Raw genomic sequence first — 15,850 nt, 5'->3', positions numbered from 1 at the left:
GCGAGTTGGTTATTCCCACAAAACTCAAGGGAAGAAGTTAAGCTTTAAGGGCTTCTCTGTTGATTGGAGTTTCAGGAAATTCGGACCTGCAGCAGGGCTTCACCGGTCGTCCAGGAGTTGCAGCAGTCCTCTTCCTTCAGCTCGTCATTGGTTCTTTCGTTCCAGTGGTCGACTCTGCTTTCCAAGTGTCAGAGACCTGCTTTTAAACAGTTTTCCCCCATTCATTCCAGCCTGCCTGTCACTCACACAGCAGGGTGGCTGTCCTTGCCGAACAGCTAGCCGGCCAATCATGCCAGAGTGCATTCAGGTATCCTAGGAGACTAAGCACAGGGAGTTTTGGGCACCTCCCTCACATCCTGTCCACCCCAGACACTCAGGCGCCAGAGGAGGGCTTCAGCTCTGAAGCCTGCCTAAGGCCAACGAACAAAGGGACCAACCCTGGTTTGGCGCGCAGAGACAAACACAAGAAGGACTTTTCCTAAAAGAAATGGCGAAAGAAGATGACCGTAATCTGTTTTTACAAATAGGTCTTGGCCACCATACTGAAAAACAAGGCTGACCCGATTTTTAGCTACCGTTGTTAGCGGTCGGGAAAAATCACGATAGTTGATCTAACCCACTGCCACCGGCCATTTAAAGTAGGAAAAGGTAACATTTTACTGTTACATTAGTGTTGTGACTCAGGGGAAGCTAAGAAACCCCTCCAGCACTCTATAGGAAGATAGTGTGTGCTGGGTCAGTAAATTTAAAAAGACTAGTAAAGCCAATTTAACTTTACATGCTCTGAGAGACGGACGTCAGTCCCAGAGAAGGTATTTAAACCTGGGGAAGTCTGAAAGACATCCCTGTGTCACTGCACTGAAGGTGCTGTGTGATACACAGAAAAAGATGATGCCCATGGAGTTGTTTCAAAACTCCATAACCAAGGAACACAAAAGTAAAACACACAAAACTACATGGAAGAGTGGGAAAAAAGGTTCCTACACTTCCCAGGTAAAAAAGTAAAATCCTAGAAATCCAGCAAAGTTGTTGGGGGTCTTAAAAGGGAAATTAGCACATGTTGAGAATTCTCCCTAACACTTGTCCCCCCAGACTAAGGGACAGGAGGATTTAATCCACTCCTGGATGAATCTCCTTACTCCAGTTGGTCAAAAACCCTGGAGAGACCATCAGCATTTTGGTGGTGAAACCCTGACCTGTGTTCAATGGTAAAATCAAACCCTTGCAGGCTGATTAACCATCTCAGTAGTTTTGGGTTTTCCCCTTTCATTTGCATCAACCATCTCAAGGGTTGGTGGTCAGTCTGGATAACAAAAGTAGATCCAAACAAGCATGGCCTAAATGTGACCACACAATAGCAAAACATTCACTCTCAATGGCTAGCCACCTTGTTTCTGGTTCCTTCAGCTTCCAGCTGATGAAGCAAATGGGGTGCTCCCTACCTTTCTAATCCAGTTGACTAAGTACTGCACCTATACCTGTATTAGAAGCATCTGTCTGCACAATGAAGGTTTGGGTATAGTCAGGAGCTCTTAGGACTGGAACGTGACAAAGGGCTTTCTTTAGGCCTTCACGTGCTTGAATGCACTCCTCATTCTGCCTGACCTTTTTAGGGAATTTGGGAGAGGAGATCACATTCAAGGGAGAAGATATGGTCCCATAGTTCTCAATGAAGTTCCTATAGTACGCAGTGAGGCCTAGGGAGGCACTCACTTGAGTTTGAGTAGTAGGGGTGGCCCAGTTTTGTACAGCTTGTACTTTGCTAGGCAATGGCCTGATTTCACCTCCTCCTACCTCATGTCCAAGGTAGATTGCTTAACTGTGACCAATTTGATGTTTACTAGCCTTTATGGTCAAATGGGCCTGCTGCAAAACATATCCTAAGTGGTCAACATGTTCTTTCCAAGTAGGGCTGAACACTGCAAAGTCATCCAAGTATGCCATGCAGACGTCCTCCATCCCATTCAGAACTTGATTAACCATCCTTTGGAATGTAGCAGGTGCATTCTTTAATCCAAAAGGCATTTCCTTAAACTCGTAGAGGCCAGCTGGGGTTGAGAATGCAGTTTTCTCCTTGGCATGGTCTGGCAGTGCTATTTGCCAATAGCCTGAAGTGAGATCAAATGTACGGAGGTACTTGACTGGACCAAGTTTATCCACAAGTTCATCTGTTCTTGGTAAAGGGTGGGCATCAGTCTTGGTGACTGCATTAAGAGCTCTGCAGTCCACACAGAATCTCAACTCCTTGGATCCTGCCTTTGGTACTAGAACAACTGGACTAGACCATGGACTGTTAGAGGGCTCTATTACACCGAGATCAAGCATTTTGTTGACCTCCTCCTTTATGTGGGATCTTACATGATCTGACATCCTGTAACCTCTACTTATAACAGCTAAACAGTCACCAGTTTGAATATCATGCTGGCCCCAAGGGGTCAACCATGGTAATAGTGAAAATGGGGAGGCAAACTGATTTAACAGAAACCTGCACTCCTCCTGTTGTTCAGGTGTCAAGTTAGAAGAGAGATTAACTCCTATTTTCTCATCTAAAAACTGGCCTCTGAGTAGATCAGGTAGAGGTCCACTCGCCTCCTCCTCTTGGGCTGAAGCTAGAAGCAAAGCTCCCACTTCTGGTCTTGAGACATAAGCTTTTAGACGGTTGGTGTGAAAGACTCTGGGAGCCTCCTTAGGATTGCCTAAGTCCACCAAATAGTTGATCTCTCCAAGTATACCCACAACCTTGAAGGGTCCTTTCCACTTGTCCTGTAAGGCCCTCTGCCTTGTAGGTACCATAACTAAAACTAGCTGGTCTTGAGAAAACTCAACCATGTTGGCCTTCTGGTCATGCCAATGCTTCACCAGAGCCTGACCTTCTTTTAAGTTATCTGATGCTCTGCCATCATGTGTGACATTCTCCTCCAGAGACCTATCACATAGTCAGTGACTCTCACTGGCTTGGGGAAAGGAGCACTCTCTAACCCCTCCTTAATTAGGGCCATGGGGCCTCTAACTGGATATCCATAGAGAAGTTCAAAGGGACTAAATCCAACTCTCTCCTGAGGGACTTCTCTATAAGCAAATAGAAGGCATGGCAGTAGAAGGTCCCACTTTCTCCTAAGGGGTTCCTCTAAAGCACCTATCTTGCTCTAATTGTACGGTTGAACCTCTCTACCAATCCATTTGTCTGAGGATGGTAGGCAGTTGAGAACTTGTAAGTTACTCCACAGTTTTAGTTTTTCTACATGGCCTGCATGTAGTAGGACATACAATTGGATCCCCTGTCAGAGATAACTGCCTTAGGAAACCCTACCCTGGTAAAATACCAAGGAGGGCCTTAGCAACAGCCTGAGCTGTAACAGTCCTCATAGGTATATCTTCAGGATACCTAGTAGCATGGTCTACTACAACCAGGATAAACCTGTTTCCTGAAGATTATGGAGGGTCAAAGGGACCAACAATGTTGATTCCCACCCTCTCAAAAGGGACTCCCACCACTGGGAGAGGCACCAAGGGTGCCACATTCTTGGCTCCACTCTTGTCAGAGGTTTGGCAAGTGTGACAGCTCCTACATAATTTATCTACATCAGACCCCAATATAGGCCAGTAGAAATATAGAGAGAGCCTTTCCTTGGTCTTCTTAAAACTTAAGTGACCAGCCAAAGGTATCTCATGGGCTAACTGTAGGAACTGTAGTCTGCTTTCAAGAGGCACTACAAGTCTTCTGTAGTCCCCTGGGATAGACACAGTTGGTTCACTGTAGAAGAGGCCATCTTCCCAGTATAACCTATGCTTCCATGGCTCTTGCCCATCCAGCTGGGAAGCTGCCTGTTAGCGAAGACCTTCAAGAGTAGTACACTCTCTTTAACCTCTGCTGAAGTCTGCCCTACAGGGTCCACCTTCTGCCAGTAAAGACTGCAGCTTGGGATGGTCTGCAGCATCCAGATCTCCAACAGGAGCAAGGTCCTCTTCCAGCTCTGATTCCGCAGCAGCTGATTCAACCACACAAGATTGTTCAACACACTCAGCCTCAGCTGGTGTAGGAGACACAGGTGTGACTTTGGACAGTCCTCTCGAGGATGTCCTTATTGGTAGCACAGGAGTGCTGGCTGGTTTCTTCCTGTAGGTTTTAGGTTTCCCCTTTTCCTCTTTCTTAGAAATTGCAGTCAGTAAGTCGCGTTGTTACAACTGCCAATAAGTTTGGTTAAGGTTAACACCAAAACACTGATATTTATCAATGGATGCACACTAACCTGGTCGAAACTTGCTGGTCTGGAAGCAGCAACAGCAGATAGTGAGGATTGCCCTGAGGACCCTGCTCCTCCCTCCACCCGGAACTACACGACCAGCAGGGAAGGATCACGAACCCCAGGGAAACCCTCTGGGGAATAAAACCCTGGGAGGCGACGATGAACGGTGCTTCGGATGGAAGGCTTCTTAACGCGTGGGATCTAGGAGAGCCTGGAGCTTGGTGTCTACAGAGTAAAGAAATGACAGGTGAGTGTTGGATTAAGGTAAATCCAAGGAAATAGAAAAAAAAGGAAGTACAAGTGCTTACTGAAAGTTCCAAGAGGAGTTTGGATAAGAGCAAAGAGGTGTGTCCTTTCGAGACAGACTGGAGTATGTAAGTGTAACTCTGAATCCTCCAGAATTTCCTAGGATAGGAGAAGGGGTGAATAATGGAACAAGGAAAGAAAGCTATGAAACCAGAAGAGAGGGAGACTCACTGCTACTAGAAATGCTGTGGTCCCACAATGTTCTGAACGGGTGTTTGAGGGAAGCGGAACGGGGGATGTATGCAGACCCAGAAGTAGAGACGAACTCGGAAGAGTCCCTGAAAGAAAGCACGGGAATGGAATTCTGAAATGAAAGTAAGAAAGAATGGGTTAGTACAGTTTACGATCAATAACTCAGAAGAATGAAAGGAGCCTAGGATACAAACTTACGGAGCGTCTTCCAAAGTAGCGACGCATCGCGGAGACAGTCTCCGATCCTTAAATGTGATCATGTGACTCGCCGCAGGCATCTGTTGGAAGCGTGATGAAATCACGTGACTCGTAGCAGGCGTCCATTGGGAACGTGAAACAACTAGACTGCAGATACTTGCATACTCCGAATCTCCTACTCTTGGTAATGCAGTAGGACGAATCGATCCACCTATTCTCTTCCGATGTAACCATGAGCAACGTCTGAAAAGTGTACTGGGACTGGGAATTATAGTTTCCTCTATATTCTCCTCTTGACAGCCCCTTGAGGTACTCTCTCTGGCCTTCCTAGTCTGCTCCTGTTTCCTTTTGCTGAGAGGCCCTGGGAGCCTGATACAACTCCAAGAGTTTTTAAGTCATACCCCAACAGGACTCTCCCAAGTACTTCACTCTGCACACTAACAGGTATCTTGACATTCATGTCATTGCACTTGATGAGAGCTGGTAACTGTGGAAGCATTTGGAGAGGGCCTCCAGCAAGCCTCGGTAGGATTTTGGGTGCCTTAGCAGCATCCTCAACCTTGAAAAATGATTCATCAACTACAGATATGCTGGCCGCAGTGTCTCTGATGGCAGGGGTCTCCTGACCATTGACAAGAACACTGGGCCTCATTCTGAGATTGGAGGAAGTCATGGCGCTATTTGCGCCATGACGGCCTCCAATAACGGTACCAGCACCGGTCTCGTTCAATGGGGATTTACCGGTGTAGTCCGACCTTTGCAGGACCGGTAAGTCCCCATTGAAAAAAACATTCCCCATTCCCATTGATCCCCCATAGGGCTCAATGGGAATGGGGAAGTAGCTAATAACGGTACCGCAATTTGGGGTACCGTTATTGGCTCTGATTTCCCTTAACGGGTCCCATCCATAATGCCTGGTCAGACCAGGCGTTAAAGGAGCGACCCGCTAAGGAACTCATAGTAGGGTGGTAAGGGATTACCGGCACCGGTCTCCTTACCGGTGCCCGGTATTCCTTACCGCCCTACTCGTAATGAGGCCCACTGTCTTTGTAATCCTCTTTAGTATTGTCTGGAATAGAGTTTCATACATCTAAAGTCTGCTGTTCCCACAGACAAAGGCATACTAAAGAAACACTGGCTGAGACATTCATGGGTGCGACAGCCAGTAAGTGAAAGTTTCCACTTGCCATTGGTACTTCATCCTCTGGGGAGAAGGCTAAGGAGACAGTGTGGATCCCTGAAGGTTTACCCTTACATCTGGGATCCCCTTTCACATGGTCAGTTGACCCACAAGCATAACATTTTCCAAATGTATTTATGAATGGGGGTTTGTTCTGACCCCCTTCTGGTTTGTCACCAGGAGGTGCACTAGCCTGATTCCATTTTCCCTGAGGCTTACCCTGATGTTTGCGGCCCTCTTTTGGATTGGAAGTATTTGAATTTTCTTTGGTATCTTACTTGTGCTGCTTCCCCTCATCCTTCTTCTGAGTTGCCCCAGAATCCTTGTGAGTAGCCCTGTTGGCAAACCACAAGTCAGCAGCTCTTGATAACTTCTTTTGATCGAGTGTTGTCTCAGCTCAGGAAAGCAGGCATCAGATATAGATTCCAACGTAACCAGATTTCTCATACCTTCATAAGTGTTAACTATGTAACCCTTAACCCATCCATCTACGTTTTTCAAACATTCAGTAACCCAGGTAGCCCAAGGGAGACCATCATGCTTTTTGAGGGTTCTAAACCTCTTAAGATACTGAGAAGGGGTCTTCCCAAATCTAGCTATCAAAGCTAGCTTCACAGTTTCATATTTCTTTCTGTCTATATCCCCCAACTCCATTACCACATCAGTTGCAAACGTGGGTAGCCTAGAAAATACCATTGAATCAACTGATTCCCTGTAATATCTTGAATCCCATGGTTATATTCAAAAGCATCCAACCAATCCAAAATGTCAAGCTTAACCTCACACATACTTCCTGCATCTTTGGGCATGCAAGGCCTCTTATGACTGGAAGACCTAGAGGACTCTGGGAGAGAACCAGTTTCAAGAGACAACATTTTCATTTCAAGTGCATGATTCAATTCCATTTCTCTGAGTCTAAGCTCTTGATGTTTGCCTTCAGTTTGAGCTTGGATTCTTTTAAATTCTTACTCCAGTCTCAATTTTTCTGAAGAGACAAATTGAGGACATAGGTTTGGACCTGATTGGTTCCCTGTGGTCAAAGGTTGAGGCCTATGAGCAGGTAGAGGTAAGACAGGGCCTGCCTTCTGAGACTCTTCTGCCTCATCTAACTCATCCACAATATTAGAGCCTGGCTCTGACATATTATCATCCTCATCAACATTTTCCACATTTGCTGCAGGTGTGGGGGTTTCAGATCCACTCCTCAGACTTTGGTATTTTAACAACTTTGCCTTTTACAGTGAGATTCCTAGCTTTACACATATCTCTCAATTGATGAACAGTTAAAGTCACTAGGGTCACCTGTCTGTAGCTTTCCATATCAGTCATGATACAAAAATTGCTTTACTAGTGTTGCTTAGCCTTGGGAGGATTATTTTAACAAAGGTAAAAGTAGCACTCTAAATGTAACAAGTATACTTTATCCTCACCGCTGCACACCAGTGTTAGGCAGAATCTCCTGCAGTAACCTTTGGGAACACTACAGGCAATTAAAACTACAAGTGTAAGCACAATTTCACCTTTGGTACAAGCCTGTACTACACAGTAAAGTGGTATTGATGGCTGAGCAGCCAGACATCTCAAGAGTTTAAGTGAGCAGTAGAACAAGTTACACAAAGGACCAACTAATACAGTGATTTATTCACTCAGTCAGTTTGAAAACATTACACTAGCATAAGCAGCTCAATATCACAAACTAATAAACCACAAAAATACAACCGGTAAGTAAATGAACAGGTTTTAGCTCTTGTGAAGTGGGAGCAAAATGGCACTTCAGATACTTATTAAAGGGGTAAAAAGACAAGGTTATAAGAACAGAGAGTCAAAACACATTCATTGGCAGGGCAAAGGGTTTCAGTTACCTACAACCAGCAATTCTTCGCAATAGGCCTGGGCCAAAGTCAATGGTTCAGAGTCTTTGTATAGGGTAGCACAGTTCTGGTAGATAACGGTTAAGTCTTTGCCACAGAGTTTAGAAGAGTTTGGCTAGGTGAAAAGTTTGACAAATGTTTAGGGAAGGACAAGCCTTCGAAGTTGAGGAAAGTTTCACGCACTTTCTCGATGGCCGAAAATAGTTCCGGACCGCTTTAGTACAGTACCTTGTCAATGAGGAAAGCTGTAGCTGAGGCAGTTCTTCCTGGCAGTTCGAGTAGATCTTGCAGTTCCTGAGCTTCAGTCATGGGGACAAGAAGGAGGACGTCGAGAGGTTCCTACACTGCCCAGGGATGAGGCCAAAAGCTGTAGCAAGACGTCGGTTTAAGGTGTGAGTGCCTTAAAGTCTACGAGCTGGTTTCCTTCCCTCTGGCTATCCGGTTTTCAACAGCACTCTGATGAAAATTCGACCAGATGGGGACGGTGTCCAGGTGGCTTGCGAGTTGGTTGTTCCCACCAAACTCAAGGGAAGAAGTTAACTTTGGAGGGCTTCTCTGTCGATTGGAGTTTCAGGCAATTCGGACCTGCAGCAGGGCTTCACCGGTCGTCCAGGATTTGCAGCAGTCCTCTTCCTTCAGCTCATCTTTGGTTCTTTAGTTCCAGTGGTCGACTCTGCTTTCCAAATCCCAGAGACCTGCTTTTAAACAGTTTTCCCCCATTCATTCCAGCCTGGCTGTCACGCACACAGCAGGGTGATTGTCTTTGCCGTACAGCCAGCTGGTGAATCACACTAGAGTGCATTCAGGTCTCCTAGGAGAACAAGCACAGGGAGTTTCGGGCACCTCCCTCACATCCTGTCCACAAGAGACACTCAGGCGCCAGAGGAGGGCTTCAGCATTGAAGCCTGCCAAAGGCCAATGAACAAAGGGACCAAACCTGGTTTGACTCGCAGAGACGAACACAAGAAGGACTTTTCCTAAAAGAAATGCCGGAAAAGATTACCAGATTCTGTTTTCACAGATAAGTCTTGGGCACCATATTGAAAAACATGGCTGACCTGATTATTAGCTACTGTTGTTAGCGGTCGGGAAAAATCACGGTAGTTGGTCTAAACCACTGCAACCAGCTATTTAAAGTAGGAAAAGGTAACATTTTACTCTTACATGAGTGTTTTGACTCAGGGGAAACTAAGCAACCCCTCCAGCACTCTCTAGGAAGATAGTGTGTGCTGGTTCAATACATTTAAAAAGACTAGTAAAGCTAATTTAACTTTACATGCTCTGGGAGACGGTAGTCAGTCCCAGAGAAGGTATTTAAACCTGGGTAAGTCTGAAAGACATCCCTGTGTCACTGCACTGAAGGTGCTGTGTTACATACAGAAAAAGATGATGCCCATGCAGTTGTTTTAAAACTCGATAACCAAAGCACACAAAAGTAAAACATACACAAAATGTAAAAAATCAAATCCTAGAAATTCAGCAAAGTTGTTGGGGGTCACAAAAGGTAAAGGAAATTAGCACATGTTGAGAATTCTCCCTAACAGTGGCCAACATACATTTGTATAATGTTGGATGTGGGGCCCATGCTGTGGGATTGTGGGGCCCCAAACCAACAGAACTGAAGGGTCCACTGGAAAAAGGACCTACCAGCTTTCCCAACACAGGCCTTTAAGTCTGGGGGTCGGAAGGGCCTGCAATCCAAATGCCTAGAAATCATCCCAATCTTACTGCCCAGCTTCCCTAACACAGGCCTTTAAGTGGAGGGGGCTCAGAAATCCAAAATGTCTAGAAATCATCCCAATTCTTCTATGCAGCTTCCCCAACACAGACCTTTAAGTGGAGGGGGGGGGGTATAAAATCCAGAATTCTTAAATCATCACAACTTCTCTGTCCAGCTTCCCCGCACAGGTCTTTAAGTGTGTGGCAGAGGGGGGGTCTGGAATCCAAAATTCCTAAAAATCATCTGATCTTTCTGTCCAGCTTCCCCAACACAGGCCTTTGAGAGAAGGGGGGGTCTGAAGTCAAAAATTCACAAATCATCCCAATTATTTTGTCCAACTTCCCAAACACAGACCAAAGTGGGGGGGGGGGCTGAAAAACAAACGGCTACATCAAAATCCCCCTGTGTGGGTGAAATCATAATTGCCATATGCATTTGTACCAATATGTAAACCAAAATGCTGGTCTTTTAGGCACGTAGGAAAATTGAAATTTCACAGCACTGCATATGTAAATGGGTTTTTTCATTGACCACTGATTATTTCTGGAAGGGAAATCTGTAGAAAGTAAAGAATTGGGATTTGTTTTTATCCCAACCAACTTGTGCGATTTATTTGTGTAACAAGAAGTTTAATTGTGAGCAACAAAGAAGGTGGGGTGTGTCGTTTTAGTGTGATCTCCCTTATCTATCATTCAAATAAATACAAATATATTTCCTGTACACCGGCCTTGTTCTTGGCTCATTGGTAGCTCAAGGGGAGGGATCCAAGGGGTATGAGATGAATCGGAAATAGAGCAGAATAAAGAACTGACATTAAACAGTTTGTTGTGTGGCACCTTGATTGGGGAGGGAAGGAACTCCCTTCCCTCACACCATTGCAAATTGGGGGCTCGTGGACGGGATTTGGCTGACAATTTTTTACTCATGCCAAGTGCATTGTGACAGACTATTAATTTTGATATAATTGCATTAAGGTGGAAGGAAAGTCATCTTTGCTTTGTTAAAGTGCCACAAGGACTTGACCCCTGAGTTCCAGGGTGGTGTATAGGTGAATAATTAAGATGGAGTAAGAATTGATTTAGATTTGGCATTGTGTTAGGAAATTAAGTGGGAACAGGGTTATTTTTCTGCACAAAGGAAATAAATTCTACAAAAATTGTAATTAAATTAAATGATGCCAGGAGACATTTCCTTACTGAGCTGTTCATTTGTGGTGAGTGGACAGAGGTGGATGAAAGGAGCTGGCAAGCTAAAATGATGCAAGATGTTACATCAGACGGAATCAACATTGGCATCAACATGGGATATGGCACAAAGCATTAGAGGCATTTTATATGACCCAAAATATTCAAGAAGAACTGAGACAAATGGCTCAGCTCACAGCTTATCTATACTTCCACTTGCCGTTAGTGGAAGAGTAAGTGCGGAAAAGTGAAGCTTGTGCATGGATTCAGACTGAGATTCTATATAAGACACAGAAAGAACATAAACAGACAGATCAAGTACAGCAGAGCCATATTTTTGAGGTAAAACAACAAGGCCTCATGAAACAACTCAAAGATGAGTTAAAACGCCAGAGCAAGAGAGTGCAGAACGTGAAACACAGCGAGGCACATAAAGAGTGTGGAAAATTTGAGCATACTGCAGCATATGGTAGATTATCAGACTAGTTATAATAGAGGGCTGTTAGATGACCAGTTACAAGCAGAAGCAGACCTGTTACAGGCAGCACAGTGTAGAAGTGCGCGAGAGAAAGAGATTGGGATTTAAAAAACAAACTGCTTTGAATATGCGAGCACAATGCAGGCCGCACAAAAACGAAAATGAGTCAAGGCGGAATGAAATCAGGGAACTGAAGGATCGATTAGTGGCCCAGAGTACAATGCTCAAGGCCAGGCCTTGGCCATAGAGATAAAAACACATACAAAAGAATGTATCAAGGCCTCCATGTCACACAATGTTCACCAAAATTCTACTTAATCAGTAAATGTTTTTATGAAAAATACATACATTTTATTCATATACATGTTACACATTATTTGACATGATGTACTTATTCCAACCGAAGATACATGGACAATTACACTTATTGCATAGTTACAAGAATACTTAATTCAAGCAGGCACAACATCCAACAATAGTCAACATGAAGACCCAATCTAAGACAGGTCCACATATATGTATAAAGTGCAAAGACGCCCCCCCTCCCCCCGACTCATCAGGGGACACTTCAGTTTTAGCTATTCCTTTTTGCCTATGGCCTGCCCCACATTTGCAGTGTCTTAGTTTCTCCTTTAAGAGTTGACACAGTGGGACTCATTACAAGGTTGGAGGTAAGTAACTGTCCTTACCGGCATGGAGCAATTACTGTGTCCATGTAGTAAAGAGCCCACCAATAGCGGGCCATTACGAGTTTGCGGGGACAAGCTTTGCACCATGCTGGTAAGGACATTAGCGCCATGCCGCTAAAGTCCCGAAAATGGCCCTTAGCGGCATCAAGGAATGCGCTGATAGCACTACCGCCATCGATGGATCCGGCATTAGCGGTGACCGCTAATAGCGGTGACTGTAAATAAACGGAACTGGAAGTAGCGTCATCGCACAGGAACGGGAAAGAGCACGGCGGCCATCTTTAAAAACACAATCCATTGCCATGCTCAGCACCCAGGACCTGCATCAGCACAAAGGCAGCCTCAACTTCACCTAACACTCCATCAGAATGCCCAAGGCCCTGAAGAAAGGTGCTGCGCACCAGCGCAAGGTCCGTTTCTCAGTAGAGGAGGTAAATATGCTCGCCGACACACTTGCTGAAAATGCAGAGGTTGTGTTTGTGCAAGACATGGACGTGCGCAAGCGCTGGGATGACCTGCGCCTCCGTGTCAGGAGCATTCTTGCAGCCAATCGGAGCCAGGGCATGGGAACAGGTGGCAGAGGAGGCTGCCCAATCAAGATGACACACTTGGAGGAGACATGTGCCAGCACAATTGGCATAGAGACAATTAAGGGAGTGGGGCAAATGGAGCATGGAGCACCGTCATCGGCTGATGGAGGTGAGTGTCTACACAAACCACTGTAATTCAAAGCTTGACAATGTCCCCCAAATGTTACAGTGAAATGGGCCAATGCATGGGGCATCACACACACATGTACACAACCCTGCCTATAGGCTGTCCACAGCACCATCACATCCCCATGCATGCAGCACCTCATGCATGTGTCACCCAAACATATGCCTGCATGACCCACCTATTGTCAGGCTTTCTCAAATCTGATGTTGTCCCCGGAAGCTGCTGAACCCCCGCAGTCCCCTTTGGATGCTAACCTCTTAATTGGTATCAAACAGTTCAGTTGAGAGCACCCCCAAGGGAAAGGGGGAAAATGGGACAAAATAATAAACTTCAGGTTTTGCTCAGCTTCTTTATCTGCCAACCTGTTGGTGAAAATAACAACAATTCACTTTAGTCACTAACCTTTGAATTCCTTGGCTCTGACTTCTCTTTATAATTTTAAGTAAATAAACACGCCACCATACCTGATTATCCTCTGTGAATAACGTAGAGGACGTGTATGAATTCTACTGAAGAAAACATAAAAATAGAGTCTTAGATGCTCTTACTGATTTCTTCAATTCGGTTTTGCAAAAAACTGCTATCTCTCTCAGTTTAAGGAGTTTGTCTTCAAGCAGTTCAACTGTCTTTTGCCTAAACAACCCGCTGGAAATATTATACATGTAGTTTGTATTGGTGTCTAGCTTCAACACAAATTCCAAGAATGACACTCTAACTATTCAATTTAAAATTGTTTGTTTTCTGAATGTGTAAAAGTGTTCATTAATTGGATCTTTTGCTTGCAAAGAAAATCGCTCGTTAAAGAAGCGTTCCTTTTACCAGAATATGCGCATGCGTGAAAATATTGTTTACTCCTTCTAAAATGGAAGCGCACATGAACAAGGAATTGAGTTCAAAAATGAAACTGGCTTGGGCGCATGCGTAAAGGAACAGTCTTCCACTCTTCTTAATATGAATTGCTCCAACAGGAAAGGAGTAATTCCTCAGTTCCAGAGACTAATCCTTGAAGAGGCAGCCCAGTGAAGATCACGCGCCAGGTTAGAATGTTAGTAAATTAAACATAAAGTCTCGGAGTCGCGTGGCTACCACACTGTCACTTGCGCAGACAGTGTAAGATTTCTAACGCTAGTCCGACGCTAAGAAAAAGCACTGCTACCGAACAAAAGGTACAGTACTCAATAAACTTCTATACGGCCGAAAAAACACACGACGCTAAAATGAATAACAGACCTCCACACTCCAATTTGCCAGGTGCAAAAAATGTGACGCAGTTCAATTAATTTAAATACAGTTCTAGAAGTTCAAAAATAAATACTTGAAAGAACAAAAAGAACTACTATATAAACAAAAACTAAGAAAAAACAGGAACAAGTTAATTAATAGTTTTGATATTTAACTCCTGCTTGATAATCATAAAAATCCATAAAAGATAATGAAATCACTTAGCTTGCTTCTTTCTTTCACCGGAACGTTTTCTAAGTTTCTTTTTAAAATCTCCAACACTTTCCTGGTCCAAATAACTAATATTAGGCACAAGGGCCTAACTAAAGTTTTCTAAAACTTAAGAGCTTCAAACATAAGACCTTCCAGCTGGGCTTCTGACAATGAAAGGCGGTTTAGAATGTTCCAACAATGCCTTTCTTTTACTTCTGGCCAATCACTGATCCTTTTGGAATTCTCCATTTTGACTTGGGAAGCTCTCCACACTCTGCACAGAAAGTTAAGGCCCAAACCATACTATGTTAATCATATCCTCATTCATCCAAATCCCACGAAACCTGACAGTATCCCCCCCTTAATGCCCTGTCCCAGGGCCAACTTTAGAAGGATACTTTCTATGAAATTTTGCAACTAATTGTGATGCATGCACATTCACCTCATCCTCCCATGTACGTTCCTCAGGTCCGAAACCTTCCCAGTCTATTAAATATTGTAATTTCCCTCTTAACCTCCTGGAATCTACAATTCTTTTCACTACAAACTCTTCAGATGAATCCTCTAACTGAACTGGTGAAGGTGGATGTACAACTCTAGTCCCCTGAATAACAGGTTTTAATAGACTAATGTGAAAGGTGGGATGAATTTTCAATGAAGTAGGTAATTTTAACCGTACTGACACTGGATTGATCACCTTTTCTACTTTAAATGGACCTACAAAACGTGGAGTAAATTTGTTTTTGCCCTTAATTCTCAAATGTCTAGTCGAAAGCCAAACCAAGTCACCAACCTCATATTTAGGACCCAACCTCCTTTTTTGATCTGCAAATCTTTTGTACTTCTGTTTACTATCGAAAAGTACCCTTTTTGCTCTTTCCAAATTCTTTCTCATAGTTTTTAATCGAACCTCAACTCCAGGATTCTCTGACTCTTCAGTAATTTCAAAACTTAAAAACCGTGGGTGAAAACCTCTTCCAAGGTAAAACGGAGACATGTTAGTTGAATCTTTAGCACAATTATTATAAGCAAATTCGGCAAGCCAAATCAAATCCACCCATTCTTCCCCTGCCTGTAGATAACACCTCAGATATTTCTCCAGTTCTTGATTTACCCTTTCTACTTGTCCATTGGTCTCGGGATGATAACCTGATGATAAACTGACTTCCACACCCAAATCCTTACAAAAAACCCTCCAAAATCTAGAAATGAATTGAGGACCTCTATCTGAGATAATTTGATTAGGAAGACCATGCAGTCTAACTATTTCTCGCAAAAAGACTTTGGCCAAAACGTCTGCAGTAACCTCTCCCTCCATTGGAACAAAGTGAGCCTCTTTTGACAAGAGGTCCACCACAACTAGAATAGATGTACAACCCTTGTCACAAGGAAGATCTGTAATGAAGTCCAGGGAGATTGTATGCCAAGGACGAGGTGGAATAGGCAACGGCTCCAACAACCCGACTGGTTTTCCGGTTTGATTCTTCATTTGAGCGCAAATAGCACAGGTTTTTACAAAATTTAAGATGTCCTGACGCATTTTTTCCCACCAGAAGCTTCTCCTGACCAATTCCAGCGTCTTTCTAAAACCTGGGTGTCCGGACAGCATAGATTCATGACAGTCTCTTATTACT

Source organism: Ambystoma mexicanum, chromosome 1p (assembly GCF_040938575.1).
Source record: "Ambystoma mexicanum isolate Mex_15411 chromosome 1p, UKY_AmexF1_1, whole genome shotgun sequence".
Taxonomy (NCBI): Eukaryota; Metazoa; Chordata; class Amphibia; order Caudata; family Ambystomatidae; genus Ambystoma; species Ambystoma mexicanum.
Note: the sequence above shows the minus strand (reverse complement) of the source record.